The sequence below is a fragment of the Giraffa tippelskirchi genome, chromosome 7 (genome assembly GCF_054371585.1).
Source record: "Giraffa tippelskirchi isolate mGirTip1 chromosome 7, T2T-mGirTip1v1.2.pri, whole genome shotgun sequence".
Lineage (NCBI taxonomy): Eukaryota > Metazoa > Chordata > Mammalia > Artiodactyla > Giraffidae > Giraffa > Giraffa tippelskirchi.
The window spans coordinates 69398037-69422438 of record NC_137281.1 but is presented as its reverse complement, the minus strand read 5'-3'; the positions used below and the strand labels follow the sequence as shown (position 1 = coordinate 69422438).

At 41.1% G+C, this 24402-nt stretch overlaps 1 long non-coding RNA gene across 1 annotated transcript in view; it reads right to left on the bottom strand.

Moving 5' to 3' along the window:
* Window positions 1–1348: 1348 nt before the first annotated feature.
* LOC145512132 (uncharacterized) overlaps window positions 1349–24402 on the bottom strand; it is a 49997-nt gene continuing 26943 nt past the window's right edge. Inside the window, exons 3-5 of the long non-coding RNA XR_014058320.1 lie at window positions 10136–10187; window positions 4405–4574; window positions 1349–3620 (exon numbers count right to left, since the gene is read on the bottom strand). This is a non-coding gene — a long non-coding RNA (uncharacterized LOC145512132). The remainder of the gene's footprint in view (window positions 3621–4404; window positions 4575–10135; window positions 10188–24402) is intronic.

Here is a 24402-nt window from a genome sequence, read left to right as displayed (position 1 = left end):
AAGAACAAGGCTGTGTGTTGGTGTAATTGATGCTTGCAGATGCTTTTCCCTCACAACCTCCCTGCCAGGAACCCATCATTTAGCCACTTTTTGTAGTGTCGAGTGTGTCACTTTCTTCCCGAGACACAACCCACTTCCGGCTCTGACTGCTTCATGCCGCGTCTATATAATTAACCTCTATCTCCGGGCCGCTCTTAACCATTCTGGCCAGATTCATCTTCCAACAGATTTTTATCATATCACCTTAATCTCAAATGCTGCTCCCCACTGCTTACTATTAATAGATAGAGTCTGAACTGTCTTCAAAGTCCTTCGTTATTTGGTTCCAGCCTACACGTAGAATCTTACTACTTTCTTTCCTGGTCGGTATGAGCCAATCAGATATTTTGTTTCCCCTTCACGTGATTTTTTGCTTTTCTGAGTCAACATCTCTCTTTATACTGTGTCTTTGACATAAAATGGTCTTTATCCTTTCATGCGAACAGAAATCTTGCCGGTCAATTCACCTCATTCACAGAGCTTGTATTTATATATAACCCACGTGTGTATTCATATGTGTGCAAGTACATATCTATAAATTTCACTTCATTCCAATTACATAAATAATACAGGCTCTTTTAAAAAATTAATATATAAAGCTATGAGGAAGAAAATAAAAATTTACTGGACTCAGTCTTAAGACAACCACTGTGAACATTCCAGTGACTTTCTTGTACTTCTATATGTACAAATATACATATATATTTGAGAAGATAGTGAAGTCGCTCAGTCATGTCCGACTCTTCCCAACCCCATGGCTGTAGTCTGCCAGGCTCCTTTGTCCACTGGGATTCTGCAGGTAGGAATACTGGAGTGGGTTGCCATTTCCTTCTCCAAGGGATCTTCCCCACCCAGGGATCGAACTGGAGTCTCTCACATTGCAGGCAGACTCTTTACTCTCTGAGCAACCAGGAAAGTCCAATATATATTTATCTAAGTATATAATGAGATAAGATTATACCTGCTTATCATATTCACTTTTAGGTGTAAATAAAGATTTGTTTTTGTTTTATCGCACAGCTTCCTCCTTATCCTCTTCTTCCACCATTTCCTCTAACAAACTCAGCCCAGGTAACCGATGTTAAAAACTTGCTGTATATTTTCCCGTATGTTATTAGGCTTATATCATCATATGTGTACTATATGTTATCAGTCAATGTTTAAAGTAGTCTCATATTATAAATGTTTAATGGAAATTCTTCCACTTAACACAGAACTAAGGCATTAAAACATATCTATTTTCTTTGTCCACGTAGCCACAAATAAATATAATCTTATATAAATGCATGCTTATTCTCATAGTTACGCCTTTTTTTTACCATTTTTATTTGCTTTTTATTCCTTTTTTTTTTTATCTTCCTTTTTTTGAGGGGTAGGCATTCATTCTCTTCCTCTAATTCATCCTTTTTGATGGCTGCATATTACATATACACATATCTCTCTCTATTTTACTAGCTACCTGTTGAAGGCTATCCATTTTATTTCCAGTTTTTTTGTACCAAGATAATACTACAGTAAGCATGTATGTGTATGGTTTGTGTGTAGTGTGTGTGTGTGTGAATTCTTGATTTTAGTTTGATGTATTAGATTTCCAAGTCAAAGGAAATATATATTTCTGACTTCAAGTGATATTAACAAGTTGCTTTCCAAAAGACTGTAGAATTCATATTTTCATTAGCAATGCATCTTTATACATTTATCTGAGTCTTATCTGAGAATTAATGTGATTCTTTCACTGCCGTTTTAATTTGCATTTTCACAACTACTATAGACTTCCTCTTTAGTGAATTGCCTATTTCTATCATTTGCTCACATTTAAATTCTGTCATCTTTTTCTAACTAGTATGTAAAAGCAATTTGTGTATTACTGTAGAAGGCAGCCTTCCAGAAAGGATCCCAATGACTTTGCATGCTGGTATTCATGCTCTTATGTAATCTCCTCTGAGTGTGGGCTGCATTTAGTGATTTACTTCTAACGATTAGTATATAGCAAAAGTGACAGGATACCACTTCAGTGATTATGTCACAGAGACCATGACTTCCATTTTGCTCATACTCTTTCTGTGGCTCTTCTCATGTGCTTTCTCTGATGGAGAGGGCCACCTGGCATGGTACTGAGGTGGCCTCCAGCCAAACACCCGTGAGAAGCTGAGGCCCTTATTCCAATATTCCTCAAGGAAATAAATGTTGCAAACATTAATATAAGCTTGGCAGCAGATTCTTCCCCATTCAAGCCTTCAAATGAGACTGCAGCCTGGCTAACATCTTGACTGCAACCTTGTGAGGGACCCTAAAGCCGAGGACCCAGTTCATTTGTGCCTGGATTCCTGACCCACAGGCTTCCCTGATAGCTCATTTGGTAAAGAATCCACCTGCAATGCAGGAGACCATGGTTTGATTCCTGGGTCAGAAAGATCCATTAGCAAAGGGATAGGCTACACATTCCAGTATTCTTGGGCTTCCCTTGTGGCTCAGCTGGTAAAGAATCCCCCTGCAATGCAGGAGACCTGGGTTCGATCCCTGGGTTGGAAAGATCCCCTGGAGAAGGGAACAGCTACCCATTCCAGTATTCTGGCCTGGAGAATTCCAAGGACTATATAGTCTATGGGGTTGCAAAGAGTCAGACATGACAGAGTGACTTTCACTTTCACTTCCTGATCCACAGAAACTGAGAGTAACAAATGTGTATTGTTTTAAGATGCTATGTTTGGGGGTTATTTATTTTGCAGAATTAGATAGCTAATACAATTACATATACTAAATTTGGGAGGCTATATATTGCAAATATGTTTCCTGATCTTTTGTTTATTGATTTTGTTTATGACGTCTTTTTCTGAAACATCTCTTTTTTTTATGACATCTATTAAGTTAATACAGGATTACACTTTTTATATAATTTATTATATCTATTCTTTTCTTGGCTTTTAGACTTGATAGAGTATTAGGGTTGGGATAGGATTAGATTTAGGGTTTTTAGGTCACTCCAACTCTCTAAGGATGGAAATAAACATGTTACTACAGATTTTCTTCAAAACATGTTTTAAAGTTCTTTCTTTTGGATTTTATGTTGGCAAAAAGTTTCCCAGTTGTTCTCTAGTTCTTGCTTTCTATGGTAATCTTTAAAAAATAAGGTAACATCTTTAGGTACAATTATTAGGTAATAAATCACTCTCTCTTGGAAAACAATATTACTTTCTGTGCTGAAGGCGATCACAGCAAATATTGGGGGGTAAGTTGTAAAGTCAAAGAGGAAAGTGATAATCATGTTTTTTCAAAATAATTCTAGAGAATTTCTTAAAGTGAAGATAGAATAGAATATATGTGGTTTGGCATAAAAGTTCCTCTCAGGTAAAACACACAATAATGTAGAGGATATAACACAGGGCAAACATGCAAAATATAATCTTACAGGGTATTAAATTATGAGATAGCAAGATAAGAAGAAGGATGCATTTAACAAAGCAGGAGAAACAATGATGCTGAATACTCACCACGCATGCTGAGTATTCTTACCCGGCTCTGATAGTAATAACGTTGATCACCATGATGACTGATGCTGACAACAAAGATGAGTTCACTGTCTGTGAGATGAGATATGAGATGATAAAGATGGGTGTAGTACACACACAGGGATTCATTTTCTTCCTCCTGGACAACACTATTGTAGGTCATGTGAGCAGTGAAGAGACTGGCAGGCAGAATTGCTCATAATATTTAAATTGTTATTTTCTCAGCTCTCACTTATCCTCTTGCTCTCTCTTTAGTAGCTCATCTATCATTAATTTCATGGGAGTCAAACACACATTTATGCTTTTCCCCTGTACGTGGTATAAGCAGTTCAGCTAACTCCAAACAATAGTCAGTTGACAGATTTCAGTGTCGATGGCAACACTGAGGTTGCATCCTGCAAAATGGAAGATCACAAGAAAAAGTTCATCTGTGGTGCTCACACTTGGAGGAGAATTTGCTTGTTTTGTTTTGTTTGGTTTCAATTTCTATTCAGTAGGAGGAAAACCAGTTTACACTATATGGTTATAATACATGGAAACCTGGATTAACTGATACGATATTTCTACAGCAACTTATTCCAGGGATGTTTTTTCACTTCTTAAAAACTGACATGCTAGGATGCTGCTTGGGTGAACTGAGGTTGGGGAAATGGTCAGTGTAGGTTCTCTGAGATGCTGAGACATGATGTGAAAGATAAAACCTATGGAACATCTGACCTTTCATAGGAGGAGGGTCTCCTTTTCAAATACAAAGTACAAAGCAGGAAAGGGATGTGAATATGATCATCTGTACCATTTTTCTAGACCACATAAAATGCGTTAATATACAACATTTGTTTTCCTCTTTCTGACTTACTTCACTCTGTGATGCTCTCTAAGTCCATCCACATCTCTACAAATGATCCAGTTTCATTCTTTTTTATGGCTGAGTAATATTCCATGTGTATATGTCTCACATCTTCTCTATCCATTCCTCTGTTGATGGACATTTAAGTTGCTTCCATGTCCTGGCTATTGTAAATAGTGCTGCAGTGAAAGAGAAAACAAATGTATGAACACCAAGTGGGGAAAGGGGCAGGGTGTGATGGACTGGGACATCCTGGGATTGACACATACACACTATTGATACCATGCATAAAGTAGATACCTAATGAGAACCTAATATCGAGTTCAGGGACTCGACTCACTGCTCTGTGGAGAACTAAATGGGAAGGAAATCCCCAAAATGGGAAGGAAATCCAAAAAAGAGGGGATATATATGTGTGTGTGTGTATATATATACATATATATGTATATCTGATTCACTTTGCTATTCAGCAGAAACACTGTAAAGCAACTACACTCCAATAAAAAAATAATTTTTTTAAAAAGGAAAGGGACATGAGAGCAAGTCAGTGTAGAGATTTGGAGAGTTCCAATTGGATGAGATAGGTAAGGGAGTCAGAAGTTTGGGGGGAGTTTTGAGGGGGAAATTGGAATATGAGTTGACTAGAGAAACAGAGAAGATTGACAGGCTGTTCCACTACAAGCTCCCAGCTGAAGATGAGGACCATATTTCTATGGGGACAGTTGGGGGGACTTTCTCTAGTAGTATAGCAGCCTGGATTTAGGACTGGGAAGGCCTTCATTTCAGGAAAAATATTTAGGAAGGACAATATCAGAAACCTGAAGAGAGAACAAACATACAAATACTAAGGTGTTAATACACAAAGGTAAAATTGACTAAAAAGTGAGAAGTATATGTCCAGGCCCTTGTGTTGAGGCCCTGGGGATCCTGACTATGTGGAGCCCCGGTGATCATGAAGCTGCAAGTATTAGTGTCATCAGTGAAAGCTTAATTTAATGTGGACTCAATCATTCTTACAGTCTATTGTCAACATTCTGTTGGAAATGTTAGTTATGAATTTTTATGACCCCACATAGTAGTTCCTGTTCTACTTTTTGCACACAGGGAAAGCTAAGCCACAAGTTGACTTGATGAGAGACAGTCCTATTTCCTCATGGGAATAGAGGGGCCTCTAATAGGTGGTCCACTTCCACTTTCTGCAGATTTTTAACAGGTTAAGTCAAGCTTCAAGCAAATTCTCAGGGAACAGAGCCATAGTTGTGTGACTCACCCAAGAAAAAACTGATGCTAGGCATGCTAGAACAAATGTTTTACCCCTAGCCGATGGGCAGTATATTTTCAGTCAAGATTAAGAAAAGACATGCGAAGAAGACCTCTGCTTCCCTGGGTCACAGAACACAAAGGTCAATAAACAGCTTTACTTTTAAGTGACGGCATGGGAGAACAGGAAATCAAGAACTGGCTTTAGTTTTGACATTTACTTTCTATGGGATTTCCAGGAAATTCCTTCAGCTAGAGGCTGAATGTTGCAACGACTTTCTTCTTAGACTCTAAAGTCTCTCTCCCAGAAATAATAGCACTGGTTGTAGACAATGAGGTAGTCTTTCCTAAGACACAGTGCTTGGCACATAATAGCAATCAGTAAAAGCTGACTCTTGCATGGGCCTGTTTATCTTCTGTAAAATGCAGTTCTTAGGCTCATATCTTTTCCACCTCTGAAATTCTAAGATTCTGCAATGGAAACAATTTTTGGTTATTGTACCATAGCTAGGATGAGCAATCATGTTCTGGAAAAATATAGGTAGTAATAGTTTAGGCTTTGCATGTCAGACAGCCTTCATCATGACTTCCCAGCTCTGGTGCTACAACATGAAAGCAGCCATAGACAATACTTAAAAGAACAGGCATGGCTGTCTTCCAGCAAAACATTATTTACAAAACTAGAGCCAGGGCCTAGATTTGGCCTATAGGAAATAATGTGTTGACCTCTGTTTTATAGAATAAAAAATGTGGACTAAAGAAGTGAAAAGCAATTTTTGATAGAAAAAAAGTACACAGGAAATCATGTACTGCAAAATTGTATAAGCTTATGGTACATTTAACTCAAAAACTTTTTTTTGTAATGAGCATATGAAAGAAAGCAGATGTTCTACAACAAAGGTGGATAATAGAAATACAATAAACAGAGTCAGACACGACTTAGCAACTAAACCATCAAACAGCTTTCACAAACTTAAACATTTATAAATATTTTACTGACATAAATATGGAAAATAAGTGAAATGGAAAACAATGGCCCAGAAATTCCCTTTTGCTACAAGTTGAAAGAAGGCAAGAAGATAGCAATCATGCAAACAGCATGAGCAGGCCAGATTGTAGCTAAAAGCTAATGTTGCATTTGACTCCATAATTAAGGAGACAGTTATGCATTAAACTGGCTCAAACACTTGCAGGGTGATTGCTCAACCTTCTAATCACATTCAATCTGATCTGGTCATCTGAATATTACAATGACTGGATTGTGAGCTGTTTTCCTTATGAAGTTGGCTCAGTGACTAGCAACCAGTCCTTCATGGTATCTGGAAACCTTAACAAGGAATATCAAACTGTATGGTAAGCCCAACCTGAAGTTATGTCAAGGAAAGAAAAAGAAGAAAACGCAATGAATAAAGAAAAAGACACAAGCAAGGTACAAAGGAAGAAATACCAGTGGAGCAGCAGAGAAGAGTCGAGTCCAGATGCCTCACAGAGACGTTCAGTGCAGGGGTACTGTGAGAAATCGCTGCCTATTGCAACTACCATCCCTCTCCCTGGCCCCTCTACAGATGTAGAGGGTGTGTGTCACACACACACCACCTGTGTGTCACAACTGCCTTTCTCCTCCCTTCCAAGTCTCCCCTAGGTGGTTCTCTTAACTAGAGTTTATTCATCTAAAAAAGAGCAAACAGGATAATATTTGAGCAAATAATTGACTCACAGTATTTTTCCATCTTCTCATTTCAAGCCTTCTAACACTTTGCTTGCATCAGGGATTTTGCACATCAAAGGCCTTTTTGGCTTTTTGTGAAAGCTCAACCCCTCTGAAGAAATTGTGCCAGGTGCCCCAGAGAGCAAAGAGAGACAAGACGGTGACTTTCAAGGGGAAGAGAGATTTCCCAAAATGGTGAGGATGAGGATCAGCACCTCTCTAATGTGGGGTTCACACACTGCTCCTCGACAGAAGCCTGGGGAGAGAATAGACCCAAGGGTGATAGCGGACAGCATCTGGGAAAGATGGCCCTCGGCCGAAGGGGCTCTTCCCTGATTCCAGGGTGAACCTGAGGATGGCCTCAGGGGCTGATGGCCCCAGCTGGACTGAAACAACATGCATCACAGCAGCAGCCAGCAAGGAAACCGTGGCCCATGACCAGAGGGACCAACCTGTGTCCTTGAGCAATACGCTAAGTTCCTTTGTCCAGGTCCTGGAAGTAGGGAGTCCCAATAATGATTGAAATTGTATTTCCCTCCAGCCTTGATGGAGGAGGGCTCAGGGCAGATTTAAGCTGATTTAAAGACATGAAGAAACATAATGATTCTTGCAAAATATCATCTGTGGGCTGATATTCATATACCAACAAATGTTTGGGAATGGGGGAAGGTGGGAAAGAAGAGGGGCTTATGTTCTACTTGGCACAGTCTCTGATGCAGAACTAGCAAGCTCCCTGAGGTACTTATTAGGTGTGTGGAGGCAGTGTGACTGCAGTGGCTGGGAAAGAGCAGAGGGCTGCTTTATAAATCCTTCAGCGGGTAAATGAATGCCCAGAAAAACAGAGAGTGGGTGGAGTAACATAATTGAAAACAGCTGAACTGCGAAGTGGGCCTAATTTTTTTCTGAACTAAGAATGAGTAAAATGTCTTTTCAAGAACTGGGTATAAAAATGGAACCAGGAGATAAAGAAAACCCACTATATTTAGTTGTTCACACACACTCACAGTTAATATAGTAGCCAGGCGATGCATTAAGAAAATCTCCTCCTGTACTTGTCATAGCTTGCCTTGTTGTGTGATGATCCAGCCCTTGGAGATGGGGGAACAAAAGGCCTCCTGACCCAGGGATGGACCCTAAAAGCCTGTGGACCCATCTGATGGGGAAGCATAACCCCTCAGGGGGCTCAACAAGGGTTTCTGGCTGCAAAGGTTGTGCCTTTTGGAGAAAAGCACATGGAGTAGAGGGAAGGAGGGGGCCACTGCCCCAGCAGGCCAGGTTGGCTGGGGCAGCGCTGGGCTAGTCTTGTGCCATGGGCTAGTCTCACACCTACTTTCTCATCCACCTCTTCTTTCAAGGAGATCAAAGGGATCCAGGTAGTGAGTCACCAGGTTAATCAACAATTGGTGTTATCTTCAACATTGTTATAAAATACTCCACTCAGATTCTGAGTAAGAAGTAATTCCCACCAAGCAAGTGGTAGAGCAGTCATTCAAATTCTGGATCCAGAACTCACCAGCTCACCTGCTCTTTGTTACATGGCTTTCTACAAGCACAGCAATGATGGCTCTCACCTGCACTCCTTGGATGTGGCACCAGCTGTGTGCACCCATCAGTGGCACTGAGCCATTGTGATCTGTTAATGACCATGCAAGGTCAATGATAATTTATTTTTAAATGTCACATAAAGGAAGGAGGGAATCACATAAAGGAGAAAAATAGTTCCTCTAGAAACAACAATTAAGAAGGTCTAATATTTAGCACCCTAGAAATACAATTTTACTTGTTGTTATGTTAACATACCCATTCTTAAGGCCAAGTTCTGGGATGGGGAGTCCAGTAAGTTGGGCAGGTTTTGAAAAGAGGGATTCTCTTTTCAAGCTACTGATTCACTTTTATAAAATTACATGAATTAAATAATAGTAAGAGAAAACAGCTATGAAGATGAGAAAACAACAAAATGCTTTTTTTCCTATTTGAAAAATTATGCATTCTCAGTACACAAGAATTAGCCACTATCTGCAAATACTGTTCGGAGAAGGCAATGGCACCTCACTCCAGTACTCTTGCCTGGAAAATCCCATGGACGGAGGAGCCTGGTAGGCTACAGTCCATGGGGTCGCTAAGAGTCGGACACGACTGAGCGACTTCACTTTCACTTTTCCCTTTCATGCACTGGAGAAGGAAATGACAATCCACTCCAGTATTCTTGCCTGGAGAATCCCAGGGACGGCGGAGCCTGATGGGCTGCCGTCTATGGGGTTGCACAGAGTCGGACACGACTGAAGCAACTTAGCAGCAGCAGCAGCAGCAAATACTGTTATTACATTTTCTCTTTCCTTATGCACACTTTCTAATTTTTTTCACTACAAAAATTGATTGTGATGGATGTGGTCTTGAAATCACTGTGGTTTCTGAAATCCTGTTCAAAAGAAGCAATACATTTTCCTATTTGTGCAGTCTGAGCCAAGCAAAAACAGAGGAACTAAGTCAAATTATTCCATTTCCTTTTTTATAAAATATACTGGAAAATTAGCAAAATGCCAAAGATATGGTCTACCCTTTGTTCACTGGTTTAATCACTCAGTTGACAAGCATTTAATGAGTGTCTAATACATCTTAGGCACTGGGAAAACAGAAGTCAATCAAACATTGGTCCCTGCCCACATGGAGCTGAATTTAGTAGAGTTGGTGGACAGATCAACAAAGAATTAGAATAATATTTTGAAATACTATGAGAAGTCTTTTTCTTTCTCAGAAAATCTTTTTTTTTACCTTGTGACTCTTTCACCATTTATCCAGACCAAGAGATGAAGGTTGACTGCCCCTAAAGAAAAGACACAAAAGGATCCAGTCAGAACAGAGCCCAGTTTCTGGCTGAGAATATAAAAAGCAAGCCTTGAAAGCCTTCAGTTCTAAGAGCCTGGCGCTTAGGGGAGGAGAGAAGTTGGGGGGTAGCTTTTGTTGTATTTATTTATTTATTTTTGAATGCTAAAACCTTGGTTCTGACTCAATAGAGTAAAGCCTGAAAGACTAGCCAGTTTTTACCAAAAGCCAGAGAGTGGGGCAAAATGCATGATGATGCAAGAACAGCTTTCCAGCCTCAGAGGAGAAAAGGTCTTTTCTGAGAAGGAGCTTTGAAAGGATGGAGAAAGGAGAACTAGCCTGTTGAGATGCAAATGCGGGGTCTGCTAAAACCACTGCATGGGGGTGGAGGCTGTGCCATGGAGCTTCTAGGAGCCCTTAAGGAGCTGCCCCACTTTTTCTCTGCTGGCCTTCTCTTTGATCATTGCTCATGCTCAGCTACTTGTTAAGTCTTTTTAATATTGCCCTTACGCTGAAGAATTTGGGTGGTTTTATTCAGGGGTATTAGAGAATATGACCCACAGTTTTGAAAGAACTCCAGTGAGGATGAAGAGGAAGGACAAGAGGAGAAAAGACCAGAGACTTGAAGAGATGCTTAGAGGCCACTGTCAGGGCACAAGGAGGGAGCAGTAGTCCAGAAGTCCAGCAGCACCTTCCTGCTTCCCACCCGTTCACTTCTGAAGGAGGCGAAGGAGGGGGAGGATCGGGGACTGTGCCCAGGGTTCCAGCACATGGCTGGATGGTGCCATCAACCAGTAGACTATGAAGGAGTACGAGTAGGTCAAGGAATTCAGTTTTCATCCAAGCACATCATGAAATCTCAAGAAATCCTTGAGAACTCAGAGAAATGTAAACTGGTTGACAGTGTGGTAAGTGAGGAAGACCTGAAGCTAGTGGAACAAATGGACCCCCTGTGCTCATTAGTGAACTGTGATGCCACTCAGGGAGGTGTCTCTGGGGTTCCACTGGAGGCTCTGCCCTTGGCCTATATTTTTCAAGAACTTGGATGTAGACACCGAAGATATACTCATCCAGGGAGTTGCTGCTGCTGCTGCTAAGTCGCTTCAGTCATGTCCGACTCTGTGCGACCCCATAGACGGCAGACCACCAGGCTCCCCTGTCCCTGGGATTCTCCAGGCAAGAACACTGGAGTGGGTTGCCATTTCCTTCTCCAGTGCATGAAAGGGAAAAGTGAAAGTGAAGTCGCTCAGTCGTGTCCGACTCTTCGCGACCCCATGGACTGTAGCCTACCAGGCTCCTCCGTCCACGAGATTTTCCAGGCAAGAGTACTGGAGTGGGGTGCCAGAGTATAGGATGCAAATTTTGAAGAAATAGGTATTACGATAAATGAAAGAACAAAAAATTCAGAAGGCTGAAGAAAGTGTCTGAAAATAACAGGATGACACTGAACAGAATAAATAGAAAGTCCTGCGTTTAGGCTTAAAGTAGCGTGAAGAGTCCACTTAGAAAATGTGAAGCCTGGCTTGGCAGCAGTTCCTCTGAACAATGACATGAGGGTTTTAGTTGTCCTCAAGATGTTGTGAAGAAACAGCGTGAAGCTGCCACTTAAAGGCAGCTCCATCTCTATGTGGGATGAGTTATAGTTGAGAAGATCTACTTCCTAGCAAGATGCCTCAGTTGTCCCAAACTAACATCTTTTTTGAGAAGTTTAAAAAAGTTTCAAATTAAAAACTGAGGTTTTTGGCCACCCGCTCCAAAAATGAGAGGCAGGGAACAGCTCTTCCCTTGGTAATTTTATGTCCCTGGTTGAGTCATCCAGAGACAGCTAGTGGTGCTGGTTTAGTCCCTAAGTCATGTCCGTCTCTCTTGAGACCCCATGGTCTGTAGCTCGTCAGGCTCTTCTGTCCATGGGATGTTCCACACAAGGATATTGGAGTGGGTTGCCATTTCCATGTCCAGGGGATCTTCCCAGCCCTGGGATCGAACCCCTGTCTCCTGCATTGACAGGTGGATTTTTTACCCCTGAGTCACCAGGGAAGCCAGAGACAGCTAGTGCACACTGACTGTCCATGTGCTCTCTGACACTTTCCAGGGGACTTTCACATGAGCTGGAGACTTGTCACTGAGTTCTGGTAGTTAAGAATGAGAGCAGAAGGGATACGGTACTTCTGATCTAAGATCTGAACAGTCAGTTTGCATTCTCCATCTGTCTCCTCCCCTGAAAATGCGCTTGGAGTCTCATAGTGAAATGTTCGCAGCATAAGATGGAGAGAGCCTGGACTCTTGAGTCACTGAATAACAGACAGCCGTGCTGACCCACATACTTCACATGATCAAAACAGAAACCTTTGTGTTTGTCAAGCTCCTGAGACTTAGGAGTGTGTCCGTTGCTGCCACTAGCATAACCTAATCCTAATAGTGTTTATCCTTGAGCATCCCTGGTCTCTGCCTAAGTGTGTGAGTAGTGCAGAGCCATTATACTCCTCTTCAGGGAACTTTTGGGAAACTCACCCTGGAGTTCCAGCTCAGAGTCCTTTGATAGATAAATGCTGTGGTCACATACAAAAGAAATGGGTAACTTGGCTGGAGGAAACCATTTTTTAATCTATATAATTTATATTTCAAGGGAAGTTTCAGTTTATTCTAAGACATAAAGATATTCATTCATGAAATTCAATATATCTCTTGACTTTTCCCATCTAACATTCTTATATAGGGTAAGGGTTTTGACTAGATGCCAGCCTGGGTCCCTTTCAGTTCTATAAAGTAAAGCTGAAATAATGTAAGAACTAGAGGAAATCTAGGAGTCTATCTAATTGCACCAAAGGCCAGATTTTATAGATGAGGAAACTGAGCCCAAGGAAGGTTAAGATATTTGTTCCAGACCCGTTAGATCTCTGGATTTCATTTTCAGTGTTCTTTCTAGTACATTGCCTTTAAAGTATGGTATTTTAAAATGAACAAGCCAACAATAACAAAAAGCTCTCCTGATCCTTTTTACCTTAAAGGTGAGCTAATTCCTTTATCTGGGATCACTTTAATCTATATGACTCTATGAATGAGGGAAGGAAATGTCTCCTTAGGAGCAAAGAGCAGGAATAGAGACTGGCAGATGGAAGAAGGGAATTGTGAGCATAATGCCCTTATTTCAGGAACTACACATACCTTTCTTGGCCTCAAACTCCTGACCCTTTTTTTTTTCTGCAAGCCCTCCTCCTACTACAAGTAGACACATACTGCAAAATCAGCATAGAACAGAGTCCTTACCTTTTTCTCCTTCCATGTTAAATTTAATCTAGTGCAGTGATATTTTTTTAGTCCAATTCAATTTTAAAATTATACTCATCATTTCAACCTCAGCATATTCTTATTTCAAGTTTCTTTCCATATTCTCCACCACCTAGTTTTAACATTCTGGTGAGAAGCTGAAAACAACAGGAATCTGCCAACTTCTTAGAATAATGGCTCCTAGCATGAGAGCGTCCAGCAGCTGGTATTGACAACTGCCAAACTCTACATCCCTCAGGGTCTCTGGTCAGCTCCATCACGGACGGTCGGGGCCCAGCCTGTCCTCACTATGCTGGGGATTGCATTTCTCAGTGCCATTTTCTTCCTCTCACCTTGTAAATACTTGTCACTTCAATTGGAAATCCCATGGAATGACCAGTGAGTCGCTGTGTTCCCTTCTTCTGCAGTTGGCCCAGGTTTAGAAAGGCTAAAGATCTCATGATTCACCTTGGCTTGATTTCATGAGAAATCAGGGGAGTGGTCTTGCCTTTTTGCCATTCCCTTCCCTTCTCTGATTCTCCCTAAGACCCCTTCCCTACTGCAGTAACACTGCCTGTAACCATCCAGGAGGAAGGAAATGCTAGGCTCTCCTTTAGGTCACCTGCCACATTTCACTAGAAAAGACATAGAAGACTTCAGCTCAGTTCAGTCGCTCAGTTGTGTCTGACTCTTTGTGACCCCATGGACTGCAGCATGCCAGGCCTCCCTGTCCTTCACCAACTCCCAGAGTTTACTCAAACTCACATCCATTGAGTCGGTGGTGCCATCCAACCATTTCATCCTCTGTCGATCCCTTCTCCTCCCTCCTTCAATCTTTCCCAGCATCAGGGTCTTTTCCAATGAGTCCATTCTTTGCAACAGGTGGCCAAAATTTGGAGTTTCAGCTTCAGCATCAGTCCTTCCAATGAATATTCAGGACTGATTTCCTTTAGGATGGACTGGTTGGATCTCCTTGCAGTCTAAGGGACTCTCAAGAGTCTTCTCCAACACTGCAGTTCAAAAGCATCAATTCTCTGGTGCTCATCTTTCTTCACAGCCCAACTCTCACAACCATACATGACCACTGGAAAAACCATAGCCTTGGCTAGACGGACCTTTGTCGGCAAAGTAATGTCTCTGCTTTTTAATATGCTGTCTAGGTTAGCCATAACTTTTCTTCTAAGGAGTAAACATCTTTTAATTTCATGGCTGCACTCACCATCTGCAGTGATTTTGGAGCCCCAAAAAATAAAGTCTGTCACTGTTTCCCCATCTATTTGCCATGAAGTTATGGGACCAGATGCCATGATCTTAATTTTCTGAATGTTGAGCTATAAGCCAACTTTTTCACTCTCCTCTTTCACTTTCATCAAGAGGCTCTTTAGTTCTTCACTTTCTGCCATAAGGGTGGTGTCATCTGCATATCTGAGGTTATTGATATTTCTCCCAGCAATCTTAGTTCCAGCTTGTGCTTCCTCCAGCCCAGCGTTTCTCATGAGGTACTCTGCATATAAGTTAAATAAGCAGGGGGACAAGATACAGCCTTGACGTACTCCTTTTCCTATTTGGAACCAGTCTGTTGTTCCATGTCCAGTTCTAACTGTTGCTTCCTGACCTGCATACAGATTTCTCAAGAGGCAGGTCAGGTGGTCTGGTATGCCCATCTCTTTCAGAATTTTCCACAGTTTATTGTGATCCACACAGACAAAGGCTTTGGTATAGTCAATAAAGCAGAAATAGAAGACTTCAGCCTTTGGGAAAGCAGGCAGGAGCTGAAATCCCCCTCTTTTCACACTAGGATTCTGATCACTTCCGTAATAAAATCTACTATCACCTACTGTGTGCCAACCACTTTTCAAATACTCTACCTACTTGACCTCACAAGGCCTCTAATGAGGTAGGAATTTTAAAGAAGGTGACTTCTTGTTCTTTCACAGACCCTGAGATGGAAGTGTGGGGAATGTTGCTTGAAGTTCTGCTGAAGTGTGTCCATCTTAACACCAGGAGTTGGGGTGGGGAAGGCAGTGTCCAGTTTCTTTTGTTCTCGACTGAGAGCTGTCTCCACAATTACCCGTTACTGCCCGTCAGCAATCTTGAAAAAACAGGAAAGGGCATTGTTCTATATACCACGTTCCTATGCTACAACTAGAATGCTGCTTACCACGGGAGAGCAATAGGAACGCACCTGTGTCTGCATGTGAGTGCATGTGTTCACATCACTTCATCGTGCTTTTTAACTAAGAGAATAACAGAGACTATAGCAACAAATTCAAGCAACACAGAAATATAACAATTTTCTTTTAGTTAATTGCCTCATCCCCTGACATCTAATCACTTTTTTAGTTTGGGGTGTGTATGTCTCCTATGTATACACTTTTTTTTATACTGTGTATACAAACACAGATAAAATATTTGCTTTGATTTTCATAAAATAGGATTATACTATATATGTACATATATACTCTGTATTTTATATATATAATAAATATGTAATATATTTCTGAGTCCTTTTTTCAGTTTAACATACTATATGTCTATACATTCAGATCCAACTGTTCTTTTTGGTGGTCCTGGGATATTCCTTGGTGTGAATGTTTTATGATTTATTTGTCCACTTCTCTATTTCTAGCATTTAGTTTATCTCCAGTTTTTGGCTGTTACAGTGTGTACACACACACACACACACACACACACACACACACACACCCCTTTCTCTCTAGAGACAGAGCTTTTCTGAAACAGGATCTTGTATGTGGGACTGCTTGGTTGGAAAATGTGTTTATTTTAAATTTTATAAATTCTACCAAATTCTCTTTCGAAATGGTCACACCTATTAGGGAAATGTAAAGGGCTTTATCTTTTTATTCTATATATCATCAAAAACTTACTCAATTTTTGCCAACTTAACCAGAAAAAAAGAACTATTGTCTTAATTTCAATTACTATAACTGTTAGTGAGGTTGGGCATTTTTCAAATGTTATTGTCTCTTTGTAATTTCTTCTCTAAAATGCCTCGTATCATTTGTCCATTATTTCCCCTTTCATCTTTCTATATACTGTTTTGGAGGAGCTTTTAAGCTCTGATGGATGTTAACTCTTTGTCTGTTCTATGTGTTGCAAATATTTTCCCACAGTCTTCATTTGACTTTTAAATTTGTTCATGTGAGCTGATTTTGCCAAGTAGAAGTTTTGACTTCTTAATTATTCCAATCTGTCAACCTTTTCCTTTATGGTTTCCGGGCCTCCTGTGGGCCTCAGAAAGCTCTCCCCACTCCCCATTAGTGAAAATATGGAGAATGTGCTGGTCCAACTCAGAGGCAACAGCAACAGAATTGATAGGATGCCAAGGAAAATCACCCTGAACCCTGTGAGGAATCTGCCGAGCCCACATTTCCCCTCCACTGTACTTTTCCAGCCTGTGGTTTTTGTTCTGCCTCTAGGCAGCCCTGACTTTCCACCAAGTTCGCCCCCTTCCCCCCTCATTCCTATGCAGAGAGCTGCTTGGTTTTCTGTCTTTGCTCTTGTTTTCCAGACTGTTCTCTAAAGTAAGTGGGGCTCCATTTACCTGTAGGTCTCCCCACTTGGGATTGGATGCAACATTACCAACAATATTTGCCTCTTTCTGCACCCCCTTCTTGCTTACCCCTGCCCCCTTCCTTGAGTGAGTGAGGAAAGCAGCCCAAAGCAGATGCTTGACACATCTGCCCTGGGTTGGCTCAAATCCAATGGGAAAGTTTGATGTTGCAAGCTTTTAATAGCCACTCCATTTCCCTGACTTACAATCACACAGGCTTCCTTGACTTCCTTCTAATTCATTAAGGACAAAGAAAGCAAGCTGAGTTTGTGCTGCCCGGGTCCTGGGGGAACCAGCCCCAGGCAGGCAGATGACATAAGAGCCTTTGTCTTGGGCCCCTTTCTCAGCCCCAACTGCCTCTTCCTGCCTCCCAGGTACCTTTTCTCTCTTGGCTCACTGGTCACAAGTGCTATTAAGTTTCCCTCCCTTGTGGGGTCAACCACAAGCCAACATCAAAGGTTATCATAGGAGGATTTTTGTCCCATCACAGTCTCTGTCAGCATCCAACATCAGTTATATCCATTTCTTAAATATTCTCTGAGTAAATGTAGTATGCCTGTGTACAAATGCAGCTTCTAAGACAAGCTCCAGAGCTGCCCATCACAAATACATCTTAGCCTCCTATACCTGAACTCCTCCTGTGCAGATATCTGGCACCCTGGCCCTCTCCTTAACTTTTCCAGGTGGGGGGGCGAGGATGAGTGCAGGGATGGAAGATTCAGTTCAAGAGCTAGGATTTCAAGTTTCAGTCCTCAAAGCCTGTGAAGCATATAGCGCATGGGGAACTCTGGACCCACTGCGTGGGAGGGCACCTCCTCCTGGCCTCTGCCCTGGAGGAGCACTGCTTCCCCCGGTACATTGCTGGTGAACAATGCAGAGCAAGAGATGGAGGGTGCTTTCAACTCTTCCTTTTGTCTTGATTATTCATATTTTCTGACTTTTTTTCTCCCGAAATTCTAAGTATTGTTTCTAATAAAATACAGTTTTATCCTAAATTCAAAAATATGCTATCCTCAGAGAAGCTCTCAAAACTTCCAGGAAGACTTTAAAGGAAGCTACACAGACATTTAAATGAGTTAGCAAGTCCTCCAACACTTAGGAAGCTCTGGCTAAATGTCAGTTGTTATCATTATCAGTATTATTAGTACTACTATTATCCTGGAAAAGCAATACTTTAAGGGTAAGAGTATGGTTAGCATTGACTGAGGAGCACAGAGCTGACTCTAGGGTTAGGGGTGCTTCTCAGGGACCATGAAATCTGTTCAAGTTTACACATTTATGTTTGGGAGCCATATGAGTTTTTCACATAGTAAGTTTTCCAGCAGCATGCATTCTGACATCTTGATGTTTTTCCTTGTGGCCTGGGTTATAGACAAATAATTCAGGGGGAGAAAAAAGAATCTTTCTAAACATAAAACACTGGAGAGAAACTAGAAAAATCAGGAGAGACTGGGAAGAGACCAGAAGACTGACTTCCCAGCTGATACTGAAGCAAAAAATAGATCATTGGTCTATTGACTCCTGAGAGGCATGCTTACCGTCCATAATTCTGATTTTAGATATTCTGTCCCTTTACTTCAACAAACATAGTCAAAGGTTCTGATATTTACATTAGAAAACATGACCCTCACACATCTCCTTAAACACCAGGAAACTTCCAAAGGATGCATGATTTCCTCTGCTCAACAATGCACTGTAAATCTCATACACCCAAATCTTTTGAAGTTTCCTTTCACCAAAAGGAGGAGAGAAGCAGTATTCAGTGGCACACAAGTTGTTGAAAATGCATTTCAACCAGAGGATGCCATTGCCGCTGTGGCTTCGTGCCTCAAGCTCACACACAGGGCTTCTGCTGTTTGGGGTGCCAGAAGCCCTGCTAGGGATCCAAGTTTTCAAGGCTAATGAAGATGATTTAGATGTGATGCCTGAAAAGACCATGTGGCATAAAGCCTTTCCTGTATGAAATCCTGGCACAGCTGCTCAGTAAAATGTGAGTGGGTGGGGATGAGGGGGTGTGAGAAGGCACGATGCCATCAGGCAGAGCTGGCCATAAAGAAGGAGTTTGAGAGTCCAACTCCCTTTTTTGTCTTAACTTTATCAATCTCATCTTTTTTTTAAAGCTCTATTTTAAAAACTTGGCGATTCATACAATAAAGTATGCCCCTATGCCGAAGTAGTAATATTTACTTTTTAAAATGTGAAATTTAAGATAACAGTATTAACAAGGGAGAACATAATTAATGGAACAAATGGCTGTTGATCACCTAGTTAATCAAATAAACTTGAACCTTGGGAAAAAAATTGGTAGACTGTGATCCAATCATTCCTTCTCTTCAAGAAGTACCAGGAAGACCTGAATAATTCCTGAGGGAACATTTGAGAGCATATATATTCATTGGTCATGAGTTTAATGTAAATATTTATCAGCCATGAGGAACCTAGAATCTACCAAAAGAAAAAGATGTATAGCCTTTTACCTTATAATCTTTGCTCTTAAACCTGACCTTTCAAACCCTCTTGAGACAGGCAAGCCCACTACAATCTCCAGTGCCTCACTAAGCCTAGTGATCTGAGCTCACAGGTGAGCTTCTCAAGCTTAATGATTTCTTTCAGCTTCTTTTTGCAGAAGGAGCATGCCAAGGCTCTGAGGTAACAAGAAGCATGACTGTATCCCCATCAGGTTGACCTCTAAGGTTAAGGCAGCAATTGTAAAACATACTGTATTTTTCTGATGGTGATATTAATGTTCTTTTCAAAGTTAAAACAATGATATAGACTGATATAAACTTTTGGAAGCTTGCTGCATTTGCAGGAAAGCCTGTAAGGACATGTTCAGAATAGGAAGAGAGTTGCCACCTTTAGTATTCACTAAGAGGACCGGTAGTGAGAGCCCCATGTCTTAGCCCATCCTGTCAACAGCAAGGGCTGAGCACTTGATGGCACAGGAGCAAAACATGCCCTTATTCTAAGGAAACTTCATCTTGAAACTAGTAAGGTTATAACATATTTAGGTCCATTAGCTTTTTAAGTAAATCATTTTTAAATGCCAAACAGTTGTATGACCATTAAAAACTCTTAAATATAGTATTTTTCATATAGTATATTTTAAATATTCATCACCTAAGAAAATGTTAATGTTTAATTTTAACATGAAATTTTGCCAACTGCCTTTCTGAATAAGTTGCCAGATTTAACAAATAAAAATACAGAATGCCTAGTTAAATTTGAATTTTGGATAAACAGCAAACGATTTGCATGGGGCATACTTGTACTAAAAAAGTATTCATTATTTATTTGAAATTCAAATTTAATTGGGCATCCTGAATTTTATCTGGCAATCCTATTTCTGTGAAGACATATTTAGTGTGCCATAAATAAGGAAATTTTAAGCCAATTGAAAAGGGTTAAAACACTATTCTTTTGTCATCAGCAACATTTGTATTAAGGATATTATCTGTATTAAGGATATTACCTGCCTACCTACTATACAACTGTGTGGTCTGGTTTCCGTCCTCCAGAAGTTTACACTCCAAATAGTCATTACAATGTAAAAATAGTAGTGTCAATGACTCTTTCATATGAATTTAGTTCTAGCTACTAAAAATAATAGGAAGTGCCATTTGTATAGTTTTTGATTAGTACTAATTTAAGATTCACAAAATCTTATGAGGGCTGTGGGTATTCCCATTTCACAGATAGATAAAAAGAGACTAAAAAGTTATTTGTCTAAGGAAACAAAGGTAATAAGGAGCAGAACTGGGGTTTAAGTCTCTTGATTCCAGACTTGCTCATCTTTCCTCTACATTCTACAGGACCACGCTTCTCAGAGCAGCAAGCCAGCCATGCAGGGGAGCACAGGGAGGTGATGCCAGGTAACCATGAATGCCCGGTCTTTCTGGGTACTTTGATGATAATGCCAGATCCTGGTGCCCCAGATAGAAGTAGAGGGAGATGATTCTCCAAGAAGAGTCTTCAGGTTGGCCTCAAGCCCTGCAGACTCTGTTAATGGAGGCAGCAGGGCCAGTTCTAGTGAACAGCCTAGAAAGCAAATTTGTTGGGGGCAAAAAGTAAGTAATTCAGGAAAAGCTCAGGTCCTTTAGACGTGGTCTGACTTCCATCTAGGTCAGATTTTTCTAAGTGGATATGATGGTTACCTTCATGTGTCAACTTGAGTGGGTCATAAGTTTCATAGATGTTTGGTCAAACATTATTCTGAGTGTTTCTGTGACAGTGATTTTGGATATGTTTAATATTTAAATCAATAAACTTAGTGAAGCAAACTGCCCTTCCTAGTGTGTGGACCTCATCAAATCACGTGAAGGCCTGTGTAGAAGGAAAGACTGATACTCTCCAAATAGGAAAGAACTCCCCCTGCCTGATTGGCTTCAAGCTGGAAAATCCATTTTTTTCCTGCTTTTGCTCCTCAAGTGAAACAGTGACTTTCTTGAATCTCAAGCCTGTTGGCCTTTGCATTGGAACCATACCAGCAGCTCTCCTGGAGCTCCAGCTTGCTAACTGCACATCTGGGGACTTGTCAGCCTCCATAATCACATGAGTCAACTCCTTACAACAAATACATACATATGTATATATATAAAGCAAAAGTGAAAGTTGCTCAGTTGTGTCCAACTCTTTGCAACCCCATGGACTGTAGCCCACCAGGCTCCTCTGTCCATGGAATTCTCCAGGCAAGAATCCTGGAGTGGATAGCCATTCCCTTCTCTAGGGGATCTTCTCAACCCCGGGACTGAACCCAGGTCTCCTGCATTACAGGCAGATTCTTTACCATCTGGGCCACCAGGGAAGCCCATGTGTGCGCGCGCGCGCGCGCGTGTGTGTGTGTGTGTGTGTGTGTATGTATGTATATATATATATCGTTCTATTTCTCTGGAGAACCATAACACAGTGGATGCATGTCCACATAATCTTCCTATGTGAATATCCACCTTACCATCTCTACATCTGACAAGGAAAGCAAATGGGTCTTCCCTTTCTCGAAGGATGGCTTTGTTCCATAGTAGCTCCCCCTGTCCTGTCCAGACTGCAGTTAAAAAAATTGTCATTTCAGGATCATTCAAGGAGCCAGGTCAGAGATTTTTAAACATTAAATTGATATCAAATCTCTTTTTAGGCTTATAAAGAATCTCAGTATAAAAGTGGATAAAAAGGGGATCAACTGGAATGAGGTTGGCAGCCCAGGGGCAGAGTAGGGTTGCCTGGAGTTCCCCTCCAGTACTGGTAGCTCCATGCTCAGTGCCTCTGTAGGTTTTATTTCTATCATATGGAGCAGAGCTTTATTCTACTTACTTTCTAATGTAATTTTGCTTCTTGAAAAAGAAACTTACTGTACAAGTTACACAGGCTTACTGTAGAAGATACAAATATGCCTTCATAAAAGGAAAAATAACCCATTATCTAAAATTCTACCAATCAGAGAAAACTAATATTTTCCTGTTTCTGAATTGTTTGCACATATACACACATGCATATTCACACTATATTTGCATCATACATATAGACCAAAGCCCTTTTGAAATAATTCATTTCAGAACAACTAATCATATAGAATTATAATACATCCTTTCATCAAGAAATGGTAGAGTACAATTTATCTCGACTAAAAAACAATTTAATCTATTTCAGCTGACTTTCAATCACACAAACCAGACCCTTTACATATAGTTGAATTCTATCCTCTTCCTAACAGTTACCTAGCAAGACTATAAATTCTGTAATGCTGAAAATATTTTCAGATTGTCTAGAGCCCTTAGTCCATTCCTCTGAGTACTTCTAATTTCAGTAAACCTTTATTCTTTAGGAGTGAATCAAATGTCTGAAAATAGATAACCAGAGAATAAAAAGAAGAAACAAGTTGGAGAGTGCAGATGGATGGCCCATTTGGGGTTGCAAACCCCAAATGAAGAAGGGTGAATCTGTGTTTTTTTTTTAACTTTCTTTGAGGTCAATCATACAGAGAAGGATAAAAAAATTTCCACCTGGCAGCTTATATACATATCACCCTCGAGGTACATTTTGGAAGAAGATTGAGGGCCTTCAATTTTCTTCCTGGGCTACCTCTCCAATCTTTCTTCCTGCGTCTTTTCAATCCTGATTCCCTAACAGCTCATCTGAATTTCATGAGTCCATGCTCTTGACATCCGCTCATCTTCACCTATAGAAAACATACTCCTATTTTGAGCCAGGGTTCCTCAAACATCAGTGTGCTTCAGAAGCACCTGGTGAGTTTGTTACAACACAGTTAGTGGGGTCCAACCCCCCAAATTTTTGACTCAGTGGGTCAGGAATAGGGATGAAAATTTGCATTTTCAACACATTTCTAGTGATACTGATCTGTGGCCCACACTCGGAGGACAACTGCTTTGCAGTGCTTCTTGGACTTTGCTGCATCTACCATCACCTGAGCACCTTGCTTAAAAGGAGAGCCTGATCCAGTGGTTCTGGGGTGGATCCCAAGGTTCTATTTTTCTAACAAGCTCCCACTTTGAGCAGTGTAATTGTGGGGCTCAGCTCAGAATACTGTTATTTTTTTTTAGAGGAAGAGGGCCACCCCCCTCCTCTATATCAGTGGTCGCCAAACTTGTCTGCACGTTGGAATCACATAGCGATCTTCAAAATATACTGGTGCCTACGTCTCATGTCAGAGATTACGGCTGGTCTGAGGTACAGCCTGGCTTTGGGAGTTTTAAAAGATCCTCGGGTGATTTTCAGGGGATCCTCAGGTGATACGTATGGCATCACTGACTCGATGGATATGAGTTTGAGCAAGCTCCAGGAGTTGGTGATGGACAGGGAAGACTGGTGTGCTGCATGCAGTCCATGGGGTTGCAAAGTCAGACACGACTGAGCGACTGAACAGGTGATTGTAATAATGCAAACAAGCTTAGGAGCCACTGTTCTAAATCCTCAAACTATCTGCCATCCTTCATTTCATTTTCATTACAGCTATTGGCAGCTTGTTGTCTTCTTTTGTCTTTGCTTTCTTCTAATCTGCCCTACTGCACTGAAACTGCAAGTCCATGTGCCCAAGGCACAGTGAGGCCAAACAATACCAAAACATTAGAGTTTGGAACAGAAAGGTTTATTGAGGGCCATGCAAGGAGTCAGGGGCTTCATGCCTTAAAAAGCCCCAAATCCCCCAAAGCTCTTAGCAAAACCCTTTTCTAGCAAAGGTTTGGGAGAGACCTGGTTAGTTGTTGCACACTTCTTGGTGTCAGATCCTTTGTTCTAGAGGGCAGTTCATGTTCGAGTAACGATGTTCCTGTAAATCTCCAGCTAATGAATGTTATCCTCTGTCCTGACAAGAAAGGGGAAGGTCCTGAGGCACAACTTTCCCCTCCGAGGTGCTGGTCCTGGC